Source organism: Dipodomys merriami, unplaced genomic scaffold (genome assembly GCF_024711535.1).
Source record: "Dipodomys merriami isolate MVZ:Mamm:240054 unplaced genomic scaffold, mDipMer1.0.p SCAF_28, whole genome shotgun sequence".
In the NCBI taxonomy this organism is placed as follows: Eukaryota; Metazoa; Chordata; class Mammalia; order Rodentia; family Heteromyidae; genus Dipodomys; species Dipodomys merriami.
This window is the reverse complement of record NW_027204270.1, coordinates 7,073,473-7,093,024: the sequence shown is the minus strand read 5'-3', so window position 1 is coordinate 7,093,024 and position 19,552 is coordinate 7,073,473.

Sequence of the window (19,552 nt, the reverse complement as noted above, 5' to 3'; positions counted from 1 at the left end):
CCGCCCCGGGGCAGCTCCGTCCCAGGCAGGAGCTTAATAGCCCCATTTAAGGCTTTTCCTTTTCACCACCGGCCAGGGCATTGAGCGGCTCCTGCCATTACGAGGTTTTTCAGCTTCTCTCTGAAATCAAATTACTGACTCCATTTAATTTTTTAAAAGCTCCGGTGATTTCCCTTCTTGAGTCTGAGCCGTGACTCCAAGGCCAGTCCTCTTCCCCCTCTCCCCCCGGCCTCCACGGGCAGCTGCTGCCCAGGGCTGGCAGTGCCCGTCTGTGCCAAGAGGCCCAGGCCCTGGCAGGGTTGGTTTTCAGATCACGGAAGTCCAGGATGCCAGCGTAGGAAGACTTCCGGGCATGGTGGGGTCCATGATTCTCTTGTCTTCCACAGCATGTGTCTGAGACGCTGACATTTGACAACTCTGCCAAGCACTGGCAGGGAGCACTGGTGTGTGTGTGTGTGTGTGTGTGTGTGTGTGTGTGTGTGTGTGTGTGTGTGTGTATACATGCGCACACGCGTGCGTAGTACAGAGGGTTGGAGACCTGTCATAGATGCATGTGGACAATTGCAGCTGCTTTGGGTGAGAAGGTCAGGGTCCCTCGAAGAGGAGGGAAGGAAGTGACCTGAAGATTAGGAGAGTTGAGTAGTCCATGCCTGCAATGCCAGCACCCGAGAGGCTGAGGTAGGAGACTCGTGGGTTCAAGACCAGCCTGAGCTACCTAGCAAGATGCTGTGATAAAACCAAACAAAATAGCTGAACAAGGGGATCCGAGCAAAGCAGCAGAAAGTACTAGAATCCTGAGGTAGTTTGGAGGATGAGAAAGCAGCCCAGTGGTGTGGGTGGTGTGGGGGTGGTGAGCCTGCGGGGAGGGCACCCCCACCCCCAGGAACCCAGCGTTTATTCTGACCTCAGTACAACAGGAAACGTGTTTTATGTTTTTTGGGTTTTTTCCCAGTCATGGGGCTTGAACTCTGGGACTTGATGCTGTCCCTCAGCTCTTCAGCTCAAGGCTAGCACTCTACCAACTTGAGCCACAGCCCCACTTCTGGTTTTCTGGTGGTTTATTGAAGATAAGAGTCTTACAGACTCCTGCCCGGGCTGGCTTTGAACCACAGTCCTCAGATCTTAGCCTCCTGAGTAGCTAGGATGACAGGCGAGAGCCACCAGTGCCTGGCTGAGGAACATTTGTTTTGTTTATTTTGTTTCCTGAACTCAGCCTGAGCAGTGTCTCTGAGTGTCTTTTGCTCAAGGCTTGTTTTCTATCACTTGAGCCACAGCGACACTTCTGGCTTTTTCTGTTTCTGTGGTGCTGAGGAATCAAACCCCGGGCCTCATGCATGCAAGGCAAGCACTTTACCACTGAGCTTCATTCCCCAAGCAGGAAGGTTGTTTGTTTGTCTGCCAGTATTGGGGCTTAACTCAGGGCCTGCACTCTCACTTACTTTTTTCTCTCAAGGCTGGCCCTCTACCACTTGAGCCACAACTCTACTTGTGGCTTTTTGCTGATGAATTGGAGATAAGAATCTGTCAGGTTTATCTGTCTGGGCTGGCTTCAAATCCTGATCCTCAGATCTCAGCCTCCTGAGTAGTTAGAGGACTGACATTCATGGAGTCCTAGGGGGTGGGGTGTGGACTTCTCTTCTCCCTCTGTCTGTGACCCTGGCTTTGGATGTGCCAGGGCCTGGGAGGTACCGGTCCCTCATCACGGAGCCCTGCACACAAGCCCATGTACATACAGGTCCCATCTCTGCCTGGAGACATGGTTTTCCTTGTGGTCATTTGCTTAGGATGGACATGTTAGGCTGTGGTGACATCTTGGGCCAAGTTAGACAGTTCAAGCTATCCCGGAACTCAGGCTTCGCTGGTCTCCGCCCTCCTGCCGAGCCAGCTCTGAGCACTTCTGGCTGCCCACCTTCACACCGCCGGTAGCCTTCCTGGCCGCATCAAAGCTCATTGCTTTTCCTGCTCCGTAGCCTTCCTGGCCGCATCAAAGCTCATTGCTTTTCCTGCTCGAGGATCACGAATCCCCAGATTTTAGATGCATCCCAAGACACACACTTTTACATCACCACACTCTTTGCAAAAGTCTCTGTTGGGTATTTGAAGCTTACTTAAACTAGAATTGTAGTTATCCGCTCAGTAATTCTCCAAATTACTGTGTAACCAGAGAAGCGGCGTGGGGAGAGCCGTTTTCTTCTGGGCATCAGGAGAGCCGATCTGCCCTGCCGTGACCAACAGCCTGGAGTGAATCAGCTCAGGGTCCCTGGCCCCCAGCTCAGCCCAGCCCTTGCTGCCTCTCCATGCCTCATAGCTCAGTAGTCGGGGAGTTGCGGGGGAGGCTGGGGGCAGGCAGAGGGGGCAGACTAAATCAGGACAGAGGAGAAAATGGGCCAAAATGGACAAAAGCTTCCTTTTTTTTTTTTTTTTTTTTTTCAGTTGTGGGGCTTGAACTCAGGGCCAGGGCACTGTTCCTGAGCTCTTTCACTCAAGGCTAGCGCTCTACCTCTTTGAGCCACAACTCCACCTTTTTGTTTGTTTTTGTTTGTTTGTTTTGGTGGTTAATTGTAAGTCTCTGGGGCCAGGTGCTGGTGGCTCACGCCTGTAATCTTAGCCACTCAGGAGGCTGAGATCTAAGGATCATGGTTCAAAGCCAGTCCAAGCAGGAAAATCCATGAGACTTATCCCCAGAAAACTGGAAGTGGTGCTGTGGTTCAAAGTGGTAGAGTACCAACCTTGAGCAAAAGAGCTCAGGGACAGCGCCCAGGCCCTGAGTTCAAGCTTCAGACTGACTGACAACACAGCAACAACAAAGACTCTCATGGACTTTCTTGCCCAGACTAGCTTTGAACTGTGATCCTCAGATCTCAGCCTCCAGAGCAGTTAGAGTCATAGGTGTGATCCACCAGAGCCCAGTCCAAAAGCTTGTTTTCACGTAGCCAGCCTCAGCTCACCCCAACTTGTTCGGAGGTGACCTCTCCTCTCTTGTTCTTTCTTCCCCCAGGGCCAGGCTGAGCTGTCCATTTCCCAGATCTACACTCAGAGGAGCAGTTCTCACAGCTGGACCAGCTCTGTCAGTACCTCCTAAGAACTTGTTAGAGACACAAATTCTTCAGCGGGGGACCCAGCTCCATAGTAAAGTACTTAATCCCAGCTCCTTGAGAGGCTTGGGAGATGGGCACTGCAGATGGAGAGGATTGCATTTTGAAACCAGCTGGTGATGGAAGAGAAGTAAAATCCCCATCTCAACTAACCAGCCAGGACTGGTGACACATACCTGTTATCCTGGCTACCAGGGAAGTGTAAACAGGAGGATCATGGTTTAGTCTGGGCTAGGAAAAAAAAAAAAGTGAGAGCCTAATTGAAAAATAACTGAAGCAAAAAACTGGGCTGGGGGCATGGTTCAACTGGTAGGGCTCTTATCTAATAAGCATAAAAGCTCTGGGTTTAAAACTGCAGTATTACACACACAGAAAAAAAAGCAAAATTTCATCCCCCCGTCAACTGAAACGTCAGGGAACACAGGTTGAGGTCTAGCAGCCTGAACACCCCAAGTCAGAGAATTCCCCTGACTCTGTATAAGGCAAATACCTGACATTTGCCCAGTTTCCAAAGACCAGACATGTCCACCTGCGCATGGTACTCTACACATTCCTTTGAGGAGAGAGAAAACATTCTCCCTATTTGTTTTTGTTTTGTTGGTCATGGGGCTTGAACTCTGGGCCTGGGTGCTATCTCTCAACTCTTCAGCTCAAGGCGAGCGCTCTACCACTGAGCCACCTTCCCAGCCTCATATTCTCCCTATTTTACAGATAAGAACACGGAGGCTTAAGGCCTTGCTAGAGGCTGCTCCCGGGCAGAAAGCCTGCCGTCCTCCTCAGGAAAGGGGGATTTGGGGGACACTGCATGTTTCCAGGGCTCCTAGGCAGGAAGACTCTCTCCCCAATTTCCAGTCGCGGTCGGACAAAGATGCATCCGGGAAGCACAAATCTCGCCTGGCAGCCGAGTGAGCACTCTGGGAAGAGTCAGCGGTCAGGGAGATGGGCCTTCAGGAAAGGAACCAGCACATTTGATAAACTTCAGTCCGGTCAGCCAGGGCCAGGTCAGGGCAGGATGGGAGGCGATGGCCGGCTGGACAGCAGTCCTCACATTTCCACAAGTCTGTCTCTCTGCAGATGAGAGTGGCGGAAGATGGCCCCAGAGGACCACCCAGCTGGAGGAAGATTCACACCTGGACTCCACACATTGCCTTCCCCGGCCTCAGAGCTGCAGTGCCGACCATGGGCAGCAGGGGGCAGCATAAGACATCGTTCCAGCCTGACCATTGGGCACTGTTGGGGAGGGGTGCTTTGAGCTGGGGGGTGGGGGTGGGGTTCTCTGAAGTGTGGCCCTTAGAAGAGGTCAGCAGTCACCTTCCTTCCCTAGGACCCCTTCCTTTACCCTTTGGCTCTTCCCACCCAAACCCTTCAACAGGGGGCAGATAGCTTGCCATCCTGTCTCTGGGGGCATCAAAACCATAATGATGGTGGAGGCTGGGGGGACTTCATCCCTTGTCCACTCTATGGCCAGTTCTCAAGACTTCCCAGGCTTTGCTGTGTGTCTGATGGGCTTCGTTCTGAGGGAAGGGTCCTTCACAGGGCGGGGGGGGGGGGGTGTCTCCTGGTGCATCTGTGCACATTCCTGGTCACAGGGAGGAAGGGAGGAGAAAATCCTGAAGGACAAAGAGCAAGCGAGGAAAACCCCCTCATTGGAGGACGTGCGTGATTGGCAGGTTTACGGCGTCAGGAAGAGGTGCGTGGTATTCTGTACAATCAAGTCATTTTTAAAAATAATCTCCCTGCTTAAGTCGTACACGTTGCTAATTGCATTTTAATAAGTCTCTTAAAATCTTGCCATATTTTTTAATATCCTAATATTAGGTAAGTGATTGCGGGGGACACTGGAGGGCATGAAGAGTTTATAGAATGGAGGGAGGGTTTTCAGGAAGGTGGGAGGGTGGCTGGGGGGTATGTGTGGGGTGGGGGGGGGGTTCAGCGTGTCCCAGGGGTATGCAAAGGAAGGATCTGTCCACACACGAGGCTTCTCTTGTCCACAGCTCTGGTCAAGCGGCCTGCCCCTACCAGCCTCAAATACAGAAGGCCTTTCAGGACTCTGCCTAGGTCCTCTAGCTGTGGGAAAAAGACATCAACCTCATCTCCTTTTTGTTCCCCAGGTCCCAGACTAGACTATCTGAATTTCTTCTGGCCCAGTTCATCATCTCTTGCTTTTCAGTGTTTTCTTTTTCTGTTGTTTGTTTTGGTTTGTTTTGGTTGGTAGTGGGGCTCGAACTCAGGGCCTGGGCACTGTCTCTGAGCTTTTTCGCTCAAGGCAAGCACTCTACCGCTCTGAGTCATGGCTCCACTTCTGGTTTTCTGGTGATTTATTGGAGATAAGAGTCTCGTGGACTTTCCTGCCCAGACTGGCTTTGAATTGCGATCCTCAGATCACCTCTTGAGTAGCGAAGATTACAGGCATGAGCCACCGGTGCTCAGCTTAGTTGTGTGTGTGTGTGTGTGTGTGTGTGTGTGTGTGTGTGTGTGTGTGTGTGTGTGTGTGTGTGTGTGTGTGTGTGTGTGTGTGTGCCAGTACTAGAGCTTGAACTCAGGACCTTGTGCTCTCACTTGGCTTTTATTGTTCAGGGCTGATGCTTTACCACTTGAGCTATACCTCCACTACTAGCTTTTGGCTGGTTAATTGGAGGTAAGAGTCTCTTGGATATTTCTACCTGGGCTGCCTTCAAAGTGTTTCAATCCTTGGATCTTAGCCTTCTGAGTAGCTAGGATTATAGGCGTGAGCCACAAGTGCCTGGCTTGTATTGATTTGTTTTATTTTATTTTATTTTATTTGTGGTACTTGGATTTGAACTTGGGGCCTTCTGCACGCGAGGCAGGCACTCTACCACTGTCAATTGTATTTCCTTCTTTGTGCTTTCCTGGGCGTTTGTACTCTGCCTTCTCTAGACATTTGATTAATTTTTATATTTTTATCTTTTGTTAGTCATGGGTCTTGAACTCAGGGTCTGTGCACTGTCCCTGAGCTTTTGTGCTCAAGGCTAGTGCTCTACCACTTTGAGCCACAGCTCCACTTCCGGTTTCCTGGTGATTAATTGGAGATAAGGGTCTCATGGACTTTCTTGTCCAGGCTGGCTTCAAACCGTGACCCTCAGATCTCAGCTTCCTGAGTAGCGAGGATGACAGGCCACCTGGCTTTGATTACATTTTAAAGCTCTCCTTCCAGACTGGACATAGCTAGTGAGCCGGGAGCCCTGGGAGGAAGCTCACTCTAGTCCAGTGAGGGCAGAAGATGCCAGCCTCTCTTTCCTCTGCCTTCCAGCACAGGGCACCTGCACCTTTGCCCAGTCCACAGGGGTGTCACGGGGCAGTGGTAGTGGGTAACAGCCCTCCTTTCAGCCCTCACCACACGCCAGGCATTTTGCTAGTGCCTTCCCCCATGACAGCCCTAGGGGGTGAAGGTTTTAGGGTCCTTGGGTGGCTCCAACCGCTAAAAAGTATCAGACAGGGGATTTGAACCCAGTTGGCTCTGTGGCCAGAAGGGGAAGAAGCTGAGCTGGGGCTCTGCGGTCATCCTGCACTGCCAGGTGTCCCACAAAGTGAGGACTGTGTTGGGAATGGCAGAAGCCAGATGTTGGACAGCTGTGGTCGTGTGCGCGTGCGCACATGAGTATGTGTGTGTACACCAGACCTGGGGCTTGAACTCAGGGCCTAGGTGCTGTCCCTGAGCTCTTTTGCTCAAGGCTTAGTGCTCTACCACTTGAGCCACAGCTCTGGCTCTGGCTTTTCTAGTGCTTAATTGAAGATGAAGAGTCTCACGCACTTTCCTGCTCAGGCTGGCTTCAAATCGCCATCCTTAGATCTCAGCCTCCTGAGTAGCTAGGATGACAGCTTGGGCAGCTGTGGTCTTTTAACTGAGCGGATGTCAAAGCCAAGGCCAATGTCCAGGGTTCTCAGCATGTCTGGAGGTCAGAGGCTGGGGCTGGCCACGCCTTAGGTCACCAGACCAGGCACTTTAGCCAAAGTCCGGATTTCCAGGAGCATCTCGAGGCCCTCCCTAGCCTTGGCCTTCCTCCTCCTCCTCCTCCTCCTCCTCCCTCCTCCTCCTCCTCCTCCTCCTCCTCCCTCCATGCCACCAGCCCGGGTGGGAGGCATATGTGGAAGGAACTTCTGAACGGGAAGTCAGCATCCAGGTCGCCCTGCGCCCCTTTTCATGTGGTTTCTTTAATCCCTCAGGCTGGGTTTCAGAAGTGTTTTACAGTTCCAGTTTTACAAAGCTACGTTCCCTTTAATGTCGGCCTGTTCGGGAGGGGGGGGGGGGCGGCTTCAGTCAAAACATGTGTGCTGTACATCAGCCAGCTGCGGACCCGCACCCGGGGATGGGGGCGGCAATGTGGTCTCCAGGCCCCTGGTGGATGGATGGGGAGCTGCCCCCTGGCCTTGCTCCTCAGACTCAGCCTCCCTGCCTCCCTGCCTCCCTGGGCTTGGAGTTCAGGAGGCACCCCCCACCCCCACCCCGCCCCGGGCTCCAGGTTCTTTGCACTCTTGTGTTCTCTGGGGCAGATGGACGCTGATCTTTGTGGTTCATGTCTGCAGGATGAGGTGTCTCTTCCCGCCCTGCAGGGCGCCCCCTGGTTCCTCCCCCCCCATCACCTGCTGGGTCACTTCCTTTCTGCTTTTCCCCTTAGACCTAAGCAGAAATATCTGGGAAATTGTGAGCTGGAGATGCTAGTTAAATTTATCTGGTCTAATCAAAATAAATTCAACCCATCACGACTCAAAGTATAAAAAAAGGGTTTAACGGATGATGGTGGCTCACGCCTGTCATCTTAGCTACTCAGGAGGCTGAGATCTATGAGATCTGAGGATCATGGTTTGAAGCCAGACCAGGCCAGGAAGTCTGTGAGACTCTTATCTCCACTTAACCACCAAAAAGCTGGAAATGGAGCTGTGGCTCAAATGATAGAGTGCTCGCCTTGAGCAGAAAAGCTCAGAGGTCCTGAGATCAAGTGCCAGGACCACCCTCCAAAAGAAAGAAAGAAAAAAAGGAAAGAAAGAAGGAAGGAAGGAAGGAAGGAAGGAGAAAGAGACTGAAATCAGCCTGCTGGCCACCTTTGTATTGAGAATTCCTGTATTGGTGCAGAGATGAGTGTCACAAAGTTCAGAGTGGATGAAGTCCCGCCCTGTCTGTCTATCTGTCTGCCTGGGAGGCCATTCCTCTCATGGAAAGAGTTGTGGTTGGGGACAACTTCAGGCTGCGGTGGAAGAGCCCAGAGGAAGAAGGCCGACGTTCTTGGCAGTGTGATTGGATGGACAGAACACAGACTTTGGGCTTGGTCAGGCCCTGGTTCCAATCCTGCCAGGGCATCTGCTGTATGACCATGGGTGGGTGTCTGACCCGTGTCCCCTCCTCCTCTGCGGGGAACTAGGGACAGAAGGAAGCAACTGGAAAGAGCCAGTGCCAGCCTTTGGTTTGTTGTGAGCCCACGGGCCCTGGCTCCCACCCACTTTGCTCCTGTCCCCAGCTCGAACCAGAGCATCTGTTCTACCCCAGGAAGCAGCAGGAATCCAATACAGAGAGACCCAGGGACGGAGGCCACCGAGGCCAGGGGTCAGGCCGGGTCTCAGGGGCAGGTGCTGCCCTCAAAGCCGGCGCTCTCTTCAGAGATGATGATGGTGGTGACAGGCACCAGTGGGTGACACGGGTGAACCCCTCGCCGCGCCAGGCCGCTCTGCAGCCCCTGCTGTGGGAAGGGAGACGTTTGGTCCGCCTCCCCTCCAGCCCGCCTGGGGCCCGGGGCCCCGTCTGGCCCCTGGGGCAGCGAAGGGCTGGGTGCTGGCCGGGCTGCAGCTGCGTGGGGCCCGGGAGGAGAGAATCAAAGGCAGCCATGTGGGCCCCGGCTTTCATCTCCCAGCTTCAAAGAGGTACAAACAAACCCTGTCCCCGTGCCAGGCCCCAGCCTGCTCTTCCCCATCCCCTCCTCCTTGCCAGAAAGCCCGCGCCCTGGTGCTGGTCCTGGAGCCAGGACCCAGCTCCCAGAAGCCAGGCGACAGTCACCACCGGCGCAGGGGCGGAGGGGAGGGCGGGCAAGGTCCGGGCCTCTGGGGTCCCCCAAGGCCAGACCTCAGTGTTCTCGCCTGGCACCCAGCGCCTCGTGTGCAGACGCAGCGTGTGTGTGTGTGTGTGTGTGTGTGTGTGTGTCACCTGCAGCGCGCATGCTCCACAGGCTGAGAGTGGGAGGAGGGGTGAGGAGAAGAGTCTCAAGGACTTTCCTGCTCAGGCTGGCTTTGAACCAGGATCCTCAGATCTCAGCCTCCTGGGTAGCTAGGATGACAGGCGTGAGGCACCTGCGCCCGGCCGGGCCCATGGTTGTGTTCTCCGACATCCCTGCCAGGCCCTGAGTCCTGGCAGAGGGGCTGCGCACCGCCTTTGCCTGGAAATGTCTCCTCTCCCTCCTACTTCCGGATCAGGGGAGGCCCGGCAGGGGAGGCTCAGCAGGGGAGGCCCAGGAGGCTGGTGGGGAGCAGGTGGAGCCCAGCAGTGTGGACTCATGGGACCATCCTTCTAGAAGCTGGTGTTGGAGGGGGAGAGGCTGGGAGGAAGTGGGGTTCCTGGAGGTCTGACCCGCTGGGGGTGGGAGCTGGAAGGTTCTGGTGGGAGTGGGAAGCTCAGGGACAGAGGTGAGCAGAATGAAGATTGGGAGACACATGGGGGGGGTGAACCCCATGGGACCCGCAGGTCTGAGGCTGGGGAGGGGGAGGGCCCAGGATGGTAGCAGGAAGTGAGAGGATTGGAACCAAACCCGGCCAATGGGAACCAGATGGGATGGGCCTGGGGTGGGTGTGTGTGTGTGTGTGTGTGTGTGTGTGTGTGTGTGTGTGTGTGTGTGTGTGTGTGTGTGTGTGTGTGTGTGTGTGTGTGTGTGTGTGTGTGTGTGTGTGTGTGTGTGTGTGTGTGTGTGTGTGTGTGTGTGTGTGTGTGTGTGTGTGTATTCCTTTCCCTTTCCAGCTGTATCAGGAGGAAAGGAGGAGAGGGGAGGGGAAGAAGGGGCCCAGAGTTCTTCTCTGCACCTCCCTGTGTGCCCACAGAAGGGCAGCGACCACACCCAGGAGGTGATTTGCTTCATGGCTCCCAAGGTGCCCAGCAGGGAGACACTGCATGGGGGTGCGGGGTGGGGAGCAATGCCAGCTCAGCCCTCCCTCCTCAGCCTGCAGTCCTGGGGTGACTGGGGGTTCAGGCCGTGGGAGTCCTTGTGCAGATTGCCCATTGGTGTGGCCGGTGGGCACTGCTGGTCAGCCTCATTCCTCACCCTCTGTGCCGGGCCCCTCCACCTCTTGGGGGAAGCCCTCCAGAACTGCACCCTCCACCCTCTCCCTACTCACCGTCCTCACACTGCGCCCATAGGCGCACCCTTGGCTGCACCGTCTGGGGCCTCCCAGATTTCCAGACCCACCTTTGAACTTATTACCTCAGGAGCCATTTCCAGAAGCAGCACCGGTCAGACTTGGTGCTGTGAAGTTGTGGATCTGGGTGGAGAGATGGTTAGGACTCAGGGAGAGGATCCAGGCAGGAATGTGTCTGGGGTCTTGGGTGGCGGGAGCTGCGTTTCCCGTGCTCCAGGACAGTAGCAGAAGGCCGCATACTGCGACAGCCCTGGCCGCTCCAAGCCTGGTCTAGGAAGTGGGTGAGCGCCAGTTACTAATATCCACCCCCTGCTTTTGGTAGACTTACTGAAATATAATACGCAAATGGTTGGATTGGTGATGTAAACTTCTATACATCCTGACAAACAAACACAGTGCTGTCCGAGCCTCCACAGTGAAGACACACGATTTCTGTTGTCGCCCCAACGTCTCCAAGTACTGCTTCGAACTTGTCTCAGTAGCGTTCAAGAGCTGCCTGCAACTGGGCCTTGTCGATCATGCCTGTGGTGGCTCACGCCTGTCATCCTGGCCCCTCAGGAGGCTGAGATCTGAGGATCAAGGTTTGAAGTCAGCCTGAGCAGGAAAATCCATGAGACTCTGATCTCCAGTGAACCACCACAAAGCCAGAAGTGAAGCTGTGGCTCAAGCGGTAGAGCACCAGCCTTGAGCCAGAGCATTCAGGCCCTGAGTTCACGCCCCAGGACCAACATTAAAACAAAAACAAAAAAAACTGGTCCTTTTTTATTCTGCCGCACTTTTCTACTTATCCATGCGCTTGAGATCAGCCGTTGGTTCTGTCAGCTAGGAAATCTGTCCAGTGACGGGCTACGGTGGGTCAGCTCTCTTCAGCTCTGGAGTTCACGCTGGTGGCCTGCAATCGGCCGTGGTGGGTGTATTTACACCAGAGGAATTGGCAGTGCTACAAATCAGAGTTTGATTGATTGCTTTGCTGATTGTCTGGACACAAGAAAGTCCCAGAGAAAAGGCGGAGGGCGCAGATTAACCTTAAAAGCGTGGCCTGCCTTAGCTATTACATTGTGAATAGCACCAGAAATTAAGGAATTTAGCTTTCCCGGATTAAGTATAAAAAGGAACCATTATCTGACTCAGCAAAGTGTCACTTACATCAGAGATGAGCTAGTGACGTTCTGACATGTGTCTACGCGGTCTTCTGTCTCGCTCTTGTCCACGGCTGGCTCCGGAAGCCACGCCCCGATGGCCTGTGCCGCAGACATAGCAGGACTGAAGGGCTGGCACCCGGGCACCACGCTGGCAGGGCCACGAGAGGTTGGAATCTGATGGAATTGGAAGCTTGCTTTAGGGAGTGTCTCCTCACTGAAGAGTTAGATTACCATTGGATCAGCATCAAAATCGAATACGAATCCAGGATTGGTGGAGATAATGAGGTGGAGAGTTTTCAGGCGGAAGATCTCAGGGTCTGGATGACCCTGTTGGTTTTTAACCATGGAAGAACTAGCGATCCTTTTGAGATGTTGCCAAGTCACTGACCTCAGGAAGAGTCTCCTAAAAGTTGAGTGTGGTAGCTCATACCTATAATCCTACTCAGGAGGCTGAGAGCTGGAGGATTGGGGTTCAAAGCTTCAGAACTCCACAGTACCCAGCAAAAAGCAAGGCTGGAGGCATGGCTCAAGCAGAAGAGCACCAGTGTGGCAAGTAAACTGAGAAAGCAAGAGGGCCTGAGTTCAAAGGCCAGTGCCAGCAAAACAAATAAAAGTCCTCAAGCAAATAAACAAAACTCTTCATGCCCAGAAAGGCATGAAGACCAGGGAAGTGCAGAGTGTGGTTAGTTCAGAGGGCGACAATGTCAGGCTTCAGGGTCTGAGGTGTGCTTGGGATACTAGATCTCGTTGCCCAGGCTGGTGCTAAGGAAAAGATCAACTGACATTTACATTGGATCCACACGGACTTGTTGGTTAAGTTTGACATGGTTTGTTAATCGCACTCTCTGAGAATCAATTGGCTGTAAGAAATTTACAATTTTATTTGTTTGTAGATTGTGCACTAAGTTCAGTGGAGTTGCTGGGAACAAAATTAACATGCAAAAATCGGTCATGAGCCAGGCACTGGTGGCTCATGCCTGTAATATCAGATACTCAGGAGGCTGAGATCTAAAGATCAAGATTTAAAACCAGCCTGGGCAGGAAAGTCTGTGAGACTCTCATCTCTAGTTAACCAGCAAAAAGCTGCAAGTAGAGCTGTGGCCCTGGTAGAGCGCCAGCACCCAAGGCCCTGAGTTCAAGCCCAGGATTGGCAATTACTCTAAACAAACAAACAAACAAATAACCCCTGAACCTTTTAGAGCAGAAATAGAAAAGCGGACTCTTAAATTAAGTAGACTTACCTGGGGATGTGGCTTAGCGGTAGAGTGCTTGCCTAGCATGCATGAAGCCCTGGGTTCGATTCCTCAGTACCACATACACAGAAAAAGCCAAGCTCAAGTGGTAGAGTGCTAGCCTTGAACAAAAGAAGCTCAGGGACAATGCCCAGACCCAAAGGATTGGCAAAGCCCCAGGACTGGCAAAAATACATACATACATACATACATACATACATACATACATACATACATACATACATACGTAAATAAATGGACTCACAAGCAGCCCCAAGTAGCTAAGATGCTACTGGAAAGACAATGTTGGGTGCTGAGCTAGTGAGCGAAGGCTTCTACCACAAAGTACTGCATGTACAGTCGGGTGCCAGTGGTTCATACCTGTCATCCTAGCTACTCAGGAGGCTGAGATCTGAGGATCATGATTTCAAGCCAGCTTGGGGAGAAAAGTCCATGAGACTCTTAGCCAGAAGTGGAGCTGTGGCTCAAGTGGTAGAGCTCTAGCCTTGTGAGCAAACAGCTCAGGGACAGTGAACTCAGGGACAGTGCTCAGGCCCTGAGTTCAAACCCAAGTACCTGCACAAAAAAATAAAATAAACTAAGAGTTCAAGATACAAGCAAGTATATATATATATATATATACATAAAAAAGCCTTCCATGGCTTTTCCTTCATGTAAAACTGTGCTCAAATTTTCTTTCTTTTCTTTTCTTTTTTTAAACCCAGGATACCAGTCATATTTAATTAGAGTTCACTGTAATGACCTCATTTTAATTTAATTACTCCTCTGAAGACTTTATCTCCAAACACAGTCATGTTCTGAGTTACTGTGGGTTAAGACTTCAATATGTGGGCGTGTGGGCTTGTTTTGGCCGTTCTAGGGTTTGAACTCAAGGCCTTGCGTTTGCTAGGCAAGTATTCTACTGGTCAGCTATGCCTCCAGTCCTTTTCTGGGCGAGTTTTTTTTTATTTTTATTTTTTGGGGGGTCCAGTCATGGGGCCTGAACTGTGGGCCTGGGCGCTGTCCCTCAGCTCTTCAGCTCAAGGAGAGCGCTCTACCACTTGAGCCACAGAGCCACTTCCGGCTTTTTTCTTTTGCTTACATGGTGCTGAGGAATCAAACCCAGGGCCTCATGCATGCAAGGCAAGCGCTCTACCACTGAGCCACCTTCCCAGCCTTGTCCCTCCATTTCTGTGCCGAGTCCTCTTACCCTCCCAAAGATAGATAAACAAGTCCAAAAGAAAACAGTAACAAAGGAAAAAAAAACCTCATGTCTGTTTCCTGGAGTTCATTTAAATAAATATTCTTTTTTTTTTTTTTGGTCAGTTGTAGGTCTTGAACTCTGGGCCTGGGTGCTGTCCCTCAGCTCTTCAGTTCAAGGTGAGCGCTCTACTATTTGAGACACAGTGCCACTTCCAATTTTCTGGTGATTAATTAGAGGTAAGAGTCTCAGGGGGATTTTCTTGTCTGGGCTGGATTTGAACTGCGATCCTCAGATCTCAGCCTCCTGAGTAGCTAGGATTACAGGCATGAGCCACTGACACCCGGCTAGATAAATATTATTCTATATGATCAGATGCACATAGGCATTGTGCTTTTGTGTTCCTCTGCTAAGCGCATCCTCCGTTGGTCTCACTGTGTGTGGATGCCTAGAGGCCTGTACAATTTGTCCTGTCCCAGTGCATTTTAGATCTAGCTTTCACATAGGAGAGAAAACATGCACAGCTTGTCTCTCTGAGCTTGGCTTACTTCACTTAACATGACTTGTTCTCGGTCCATCCATGTCCCTGCAAATTACATAACCTTATTCTTTCTAATGGATGAGTAAAATTCCATTGTGTTTAGGTCCCACGTTTTTGGATCCACTCATCTTTTGCGGGGCTCTGAGCTGTTTCCCTGGCTTGGCTATTATGAGTAGTGCAGCAGTGAACATGTTTGTGCAGTTGTCTTTTTTTTTTTTTTTTTTTGTCAGTCGTGGGGCTTGAACTCGGGCTGGGCGCTGTCCCTCAGCTCTTCAGCCTAAGGCTAGCGCTCTACCACTTGAGCCACAGCGCCACTTCTAGCTTTTTCTGCTTATGTGCTGAGGAATAGAACCCAGAGCCTCATGCATGCAAGGCAAGCGCTCTACCACTGAGTCACCTTCCCAACCCCAGCCTTTCATTTTTCGAGGAACCTCCAGACTGCTGCCCAGTGTGGTAGTACTAGTTTATGTTCCCACCGGCAGTGTGATCGGATTCTTTTTCTCCTGCATCCCTACCAACATTTGTTGTTTGAATCCACCATGTTGGCCAATCTAGCTGGGTGAGATGGAATCTCAGAGTTGTTTTGCTCTGCATTTTCTTTTTTTTTTTTTTTTGGTCCAGTCGTGGGGCCTGAACTCTGGGCCTGGGCGCTGTCCCTCAGCTCTTCAGCCCAGGGCTAGCGCTCTACCACTTGAGCCACAGCGCCACTTCCGGCTTTTTTTTTCTTTTTGCTTATGTGGTGCTGAGGAATCGAACCCAGGGCCTCAGGCATGCAAGGCAAGCGCTCTACCACTGAGCCACCTTCCCAGCCCCCTCTGCATTTTCTTTATGGCTAGGGATGATGAGCATTTCCTCCTGTGTTTCTTTGCCGTTCTCACCTCTTCTTCTGAGAGGTCTCCCCTTAGCTCCCTTGCCCATTTAGTGATTGCTTTATTAGCTTGGGGAGGGGTTAGTTTCTTGAGCTCCTTGTTTATATTGGATACCAGGCCTTTATTGCTGCTAGAGATCTCCCAGTCTGTTGGCTGTCTTTCTGTTTTAGTAACTGTGTCCTTAGCTGTGCAGAAACTTTTCGGTTTGATGTTGTCCCATTTGTCAAGTCTCTCTGCCATCTGCTGTTGAGCTGGTTATTTCTGACATGGGGCTCGCTTCCTGCCGAGCTGAGTGCACGGACTCCCCGTAGGCTTTCCATCATAGCCATGGTGACAGGCGTGTGCCACTGTGCCCAGCTACGGGTGGAAAAGGGGTCTTGGGAACTTTTCTACCCCAGGTGGCCTTAAATTGTGAGCCTCCTGTGCTTGGCCTCTCAGGTAGCTAGGATTACAGCCATGAGCCGCCAGGTACCTGGCCAACACGTGAATGTTGAAGAGGGATGCGGCGCAGCTCATTACGAAGGGTTACACCTCCTGAGCGCAGCTGTTGCTACAAGCAGCAGTTGATCAAGGCAGTGTGGAGTTGTTCTCATAGGTGTAAGGACCAGTGGAGCCAGGCATTGGAGGCCCACACCTGTCATCCTGGCTACTCAGGAGACTGAGATCTGAGGATCGTGGTTCAAAGCCAGCCCAGACAAGAAAGGCCTCGAGCCGGGTGCCAGTGGCTCACTCTTGTAATCTTAGCTACTCAGGAGGAGATCTGAGATCTGAAGGTCACAGTTCAAAGCCAGCCTAGGCAGGAAAGTCCATGAGACTCTTATCTCCAATAAATGACCAGAAAACTGGAAGTGGCACTGTGGCTCAAGTGGTAGAATGCTTGCCTCAAGCTGACGAGCTGAGGGACAGCGCCCAGGCCCCGAGTTCAAGTCCCAGGACCAGCACCAAAACAAAAACTAGTTTGGAGGTGGTGGAGGCAGAGAGGCTGAAGGGACAGCAGGACTTAGTGTTGGTTAAGGATGGAGAGGAGGGAGTTGGTATTGACTGTGTCACTGGAATTCCTTTTCACGGTGGCCAACCTGTCTTTTCTCAGTACAGATCCATGCAAAATCAGACTCAGCCTGTCAATATTCCACCAAAACCAACGAATGCCAGTTATGTGTAAAGCTGAGCCCAGGAGGATTGTGGGCAAGCTGGGAAGGTGGCTCACTGGTCGAGTGTTTGCCTTGCATGCATGAAGCCCTGGTTCGATTCCTCAGCACCACATACACAGAAAAAGCCTCAAGTGGCACTGTGGCTCAAGAGGTAGAGTGCCCAGGCTCTGAGTTCAAGCCCCAGGACTGGCAAAAAAAAAAATAATAATGGAGGATTGTGGTTCTAAACTAGCCTGGGCAAAAATGTTCATGAGAACTCATCTCCACAGGGAAACAGCCAGGTATGGTGGCATTATGTCTGCCATCTCTGCTACGTGAGAGGCATAAATAGGATTGAGGTCCAGGCAGCCTGGGACAAAAAGCAAGATTTGATCTCAAAATCAAGCAGAGCAAAAAGAGCTGGAGCTATGGCTCCAATGCTAGCATTCCTTCCTAGCAAGCGCAAAGCCCCGAGTTTGAATCCTAATGCTGCCCCATTGACAACAGACAGGATGATGGGGGGTGGAGGTGGTGAGCCTCAAGCCACTTCTGGGAGGTACCTAGGGATAGACTTGTAGAAGAATCCAGATTGTTTTTTGCTTTGTTTAGTTTTACTCTGTTTTTGTGCCAGTCCTGGGGCTTGAACTCATGACATGGGCTCTGTCCTTTAGTATTTTTTCCTCAAGGCTGGTGTTCTACCACTTGAGCCACAGCACCACTTCCAGCTTTTTGGTGGTTCATTGGAGATAAGAGTCTCACACATGGCTGGTCGCTGGTGGCTTACGCCTGTAATCTTAGCTACTCAGGAGGCTGAGATCTGAGGATCACGGTTCAAAGCCAGCCTGGGCAAGAAAATCCATGAGACTCTTACCTCCAATAAACTACTAGAAAACCGGAAGTGGTGTTGCAGCTCAAACGGTAGAGCACTGGCCTTGAGCTGAAGAGCTGAGGGACAGCACCCAGGCTCAGAATTCAAGCCCCATGACCGACCAAAAAAAAAAAAAAGGGTCACACACTTGTTCTTTCCCAGGCTGGCTTCAAACCTCAATCCTCAAATCTCAGCCTCCCATGTTGCTAGAAGGTGTGAGCCATGGGCACCTGGCTGAGATCTAACTCTTCTTCATGGACTCACCATGGGAAACTATCTATGATGCCTTGTGAAGTGTGACAGTTTTGGACGAGCCACCAACCGTTCATAAAAGGTGTGCACAGACAGAGCTTTGTAGTGGCCGCGCTTAGGCCCGGAGCACACGCGGGAAACACCCCTCAATGGCGCTGGAGAGAGACTCTTCATTTCCCCAGCTTCTGATGGGTGGAATTCTTTGCCGTGAGCAATCACTTCATCTAAAAATAAAGCACACAGACGATCACACTCACAGGTGAGGCGGGGCATGGGCATTCTTTTATTTTAGGAATAAAGAAACTGGAGGCAGTGTCCCGACTCTCCCCAGTGGGTCTCCTGGGGTGGGAGTCGGGGAGAAGCCGCTACCCAGGGACCCTCCTGCTCCATTTTTCCAGTTTGCTTCTGCACTCCATCTTCCTTGCAGGCCAGGCTTATCCTAGGATCACGGTGACCCCGAGTCTGGCTCAGCCAGAGGGGGTGACAGGAAGTGGGCCGGGTCCAACCCTTCTTAGTTCTGTCTGGGGTCTTCCTGGCCTCCTATGGGAGGCCCCACAAATCCCCGGAACATCCGTATGGCTGGGGAGGACGGGAGAAGCTGGGCATCTCGGCCTGACAGCGATCCATCTTCCTTAGTGCCTTGGGTCAAACACACCGACTCCCAGAATCCATCCCTGAACGCCAGGTAGATCAGGGCCTTGGCAGGAAAAGCCCTGGTGAGGTTTCTAAGACTGTGCGGGGCACTGGTGGCTCACGCCTGTGAACCTAGCTACTCAGGAGGCTGAGATCTGAACATCACAGCTGGATGCCAGCCCGGGCTCGAAAGTCCGTGAGACTCTCATCTCCAGTGAACCACAAAAAGCAGGAAGTGGAGGTGTGGCTCAAATAGTAGAGTACCAGCCTTAAGCAGAATAGCTAAGGTACTGAGCTCTGGACTTGAGTTCAAGTCCTAGTACACACACACACACACACATACACACACACACACACACACAGACACACACACACACGGACCTGAGTTCAAGTCCTAGTACACACACACACACACACACACACACACACACACACACACACATACACACACGGACCTGAGTTCAAGTCCTAGTACACACACACACACATACACACACACACACACCTCTTCAAAAATTTGTGCTTCTTAGCCCTGGCTGCTCATTGAAATTACCTGAGTGCCTCCTCCCCACACGAGGACTCTGATTTGGTCTTAGATGTACTGAGCTGAAGTGCAGTGCTCTTTTTTTTTTTTTTTTCTTGTCAGTCATGGGGCCTGAACCCTTGGCCTGGGCGCTGTCCCTCAGCTCTTCAGGTCAAAGCTAGCCCTCTTAACCCTTGAGCCACAGCTCCACTTCCAGCTTTTTCTGCTTATGTGGTGCTGAGGAATCGAACCCAGGGCCTCATGCATGCAAGGCAAGTGCTTCCCAGCCCCAAACACAGTGCCTTTGCAAAGTATGTTAAGTGACTTCTAGGTGCCTCTGGCTGGGCCGGTGAGCCGCTGGTTTTCCACTGGGACACTGGTCACACTCCAGCATCATCTGAGAACTTGCTAGAAATGCAGAATCCCAGGCCGCAGCCACCCAGGCCCACACAGCAGAACTGCACATTCGTCCCCGGTGATTCATTGGCACATTATACTCAGGGATGCTAATGAGATGGCTTAGCAGAGCGGGCTGGGTATAATGGGCTAAATGCTCAATAAGAGAAGCACCTGGCGTTGAAACAAACCACTCATGTCCCGGCAGCACCGAGCCTGGAACTCCACGGTTCCCAGCTCAGCGAAGGTCTGCCGAAGGCCCACAGCGCAGGGCTGGGACACGCTGGGGCGGGGGCCACTAAGGATGGAGTTTGGAA